Consider the following 3,323-nt stretch of genomic DNA (forward strand, 5'->3'; position numbering starts at 1 on the left):
GTAAAACATGTTTAAAAATAAGACTGAAATGGAGAATGAGAACGGGAAAAGTTGGCACATTTACTAAGCTTCCTATCAGCCATATAAGTATTAAGTACAGTATAGAATCAGAATGTACTGTCATCATCAGAAAGCATTTATTGCATATCCATATATCCTTCTGAGTGATAAAGTGTCAATCACCAAAGTTGTTCTCCTTTGAAAAGTATCGACTTCTAAACCACCTTGCTAAGTATGACATTCTGTTGAGAAGTATTCTTTGAGGAGTCAAGTCAAACTATTGCAATATACCGAGTAGAGTTTCTGAGCTACAGAACCATGGGTGTGTTTTTCACAGAAAACAAGAACATGAGCAGTAGATATAGAAAGACTTGCTAGGGAAAGGGACACCATAAAGAAAGTATGCATTGCATGGGTTTGGATTTATGGCAGGTCCGATCCTATGAGCCTCTCACAGTGTACAATGCCAAAACATACTGTAACCCCGAACCATTGCCTGGCTTTACCCTGTGGGCTTCGGGCACTGAAGCAGTTTGCATGGGGGGGGGGGGGGAGAAAGTATGGATTTGGAAAAGGAATGCAATATATCTAGGAGGTTAGCTTGAAAGAAATGGGCAGCGAATAGTTATTAGTGGATAGGGGAGATGAATCCGATTTGGTTGTATTGATGGATACCTGCAAATGAGAGAATAAACAATCTGAATGTGAGTCAGAGGGCATGAAAATTCACCAGGGGTCCGAATATTTGTTTTCATTTTGACACTTTTTCATTGATTCAACTCCTAGGTTAGGACCAGGTGGCAACTGAACTAAAGGAAGGAAGAGAGGGAAATAAGACTGAGATTTGAAAAAGGAGTGGGAATGAAGGGAGCAAAGGGAAGAAGCAAGGAAGAAAGCTGAAGTGAAAGGAGGAAGAAAAACGTCCCAAAACAAATTGCAAAATAAAAATTTTTAATGACATTTGGTGATATATACTAGTGATGACAAATCTTTCTTATCTTATGAAGAAACCAAGGTAGAATATATGGCAAACATTAATAAGGAGCTTGGTGTTTGAGTGAATGTGCTCAATGTATTTGGAGAATTTAATAAAGGATAGAGGCAAGATGAAAAACTGCAAATGTTACCTGTATTCAAGCAAGTCAAAAGTCTGTCCATTTCTTTCTTTCTGAAAAAATGAAATCTTTTGCCACTGTTCCAAGGCTTTATCATAGAAAATTGCCAAAAGAACTCTTGTGTCTGAGAACTAGACTAAGAAAATGAAAAACTGAAAAATCTGTTACTTAAGGCTCTATCTTACCATTTAAACCTCTTTTCGCACTGTAGGTGTCCTAATGGTACAGTGCTTAAGAACTCAGTTGCTAATGGAAAGGTCAGGAGTTCAAACCCACCAGCTTGAACATCTTACTCTGTCCTTAGGGTTGCTATGAGTTGGAATCTACTAGATGGCAATGGGTTTTTACCACTGCTTATTATTCCTAGCACCCTCCTATTTGTTTCTCTCTTCCCTCTTGTATCTTACTCTGAACCAAGGATTTCAATGACAGATAAGGTTTGGGATCATAAGGTCATAGAATTTTAGAGCAGAAACTAATATGTGATTTCCAAGCTCCATTTTTTTTAAATACAGGAACTGAAAACCCCCTTTCACATACAATTTTATGAAATTGTAATATATATGAAAAGAGAGTGCGGAAGCCGATATTCTATTCTGAAAGGTACCACAAAATTCCTAGGGTTTAATATTAAACCGCTAAATATATGCACATAGATCTGTTTCCCCCCCACACATATAAACATATTTGCATATGTACATTCTAGTCTTTGGACCTCTATAGTTACCATTTGTCACCTAGTTCTTTCCTCTATTTCCTTTTGCTTTCCTCTTGTCCCACTATCATGCTCAGCCTTCATTTGGGTTTCAGTAATTTCTCTAGGTTACCTTGCCCTTGCTGACTCCCTACCAGGCCACTTACACCCTCCTTGCTACTGATTTTGGATTACTTATTCCCCTGTCCCTTGGTTGATCAGCACCACCTTCCTGCCCCCTCAACCCCCTCTTCCATGTCCTCCCGGAACCATTGGTCCTGTTGTTTTCTCCTTCAGATTATTTAACCAGTCCATCTTATCTAGATAGATCTGTAGAGATAATAATATGCACCCAAAATCAAGTCATTGCAAGATAGGCAATGAGAACACAGCTATGACAATAAAAAGGGAAACCAATTACCCATAGAAGAATAAATTAATTAAATGAAAATTGAAATTGATTCCAACTCCAAGCTACCCTATAGGGCAAAGTAGAACAGCCACATGAGGTTTCTGAGTCTGCAAATTTGTATGGAAGCATAAATTTTCATCTTCCTTAGAGTGGTTTGTGTGCTTGAACCACCCACCTTGTGGTTAGCAACCCTATGCTTAAAGTACTATGCCATCAAAAATATAACCATAAGTTCCGTCTCTCTCTTTTCCTTTAGGGCAGGGATGTCAAACTCAATTAAAATGCAGGCCATTTGGTGCAACAGGCAAGATTCATAGGGGCCAAATCACATTGACAACATTTTAAAAATTTATATTTTGAAGTGAGGATTCAGGAATATGGGTAGGATAATTAAAACACTATATAATTGCTTTTATTTCAACATGTTTTTAATTTAACATATTCATACAACTAAAATTATTCTTTTTTACCTGAAACTTGCCCTTGCCAATATTTTCCTCCTACTTGTTTTCACTTACCTCTTATGTTGTGATCAGAAAATATAACACAGTATCTAATAAAAAAACACGAAATGCTGGACAGCTGACAAATGTGATGTACAATCATAATGGCTTCCCTCTTAAAATGTCAACCAGCACTGCCGCTAAGTATGGGTCATAGCAGCACAACCCAGAGTGCTCTTTTTAACCTTTTCGCTATTGGGATCTGTTTACATTATGTGACGCTGAGAGTGGCAAACATCACCGGAACTGAGTCAGGGCGGTTATACACATCCACAGGCCCCAGGAAAGGCACTGGGCCATGTGTATACACGTCTTCTATAGTTAAAAAATAAATGAGGGAATTCTGTGTATGGTATTGCCTCGATCTTCCATAAGCGCTATTTTCTTCGTAACAATTTTTAAATTTTTCATTTTATTCAGAGCATCACAGGCCACAAAAAATTACCTCGGGAGCCCATATGCAACCCGCAGGCCACCAGTTTGACACCCCTGCTTTAGGGGATGCTTCTTCCTTATTCTAGGACTACTTCCTTATCTATTAAACCTTCTTACCCTTATTTCTCTTCTTTTCCCCTTCTTGTTAACTCTTATTCCTATAG

The 3,323-nt window shown here is 38.2% G+C and overlaps 1 non-coding gene across 1 annotated transcript; it reads left to right on the forward strand.

The window, feature by feature from the left end:
• The first annotated feature begins 409 nt into the window (after positions 1-409).
• Positions 410-543, forward strand: LOC142435408 (small nucleolar RNA SNORA42/SNORA80 family). The gene has a single exon (XR_012781470.1). It is a non-coding gene; the product is annotated as a small nucleolar RNA SNORA42/SNORA80 family (small nucleolar RNA).
• Positions 544-3,323: the final 2,780 nt, after the last annotated feature.

Source organism: Tenrec ecaudatus, chromosome X (assembly GCF_050624435.1).
Source record: "Tenrec ecaudatus isolate mTenEca1 chromosome X, mTenEca1.hap1, whole genome shotgun sequence".
Classification (NCBI taxonomy): Eukaryota; Metazoa; Chordata; class Mammalia; order Afrosoricida; family Tenrecidae; genus Tenrec; species Tenrec ecaudatus.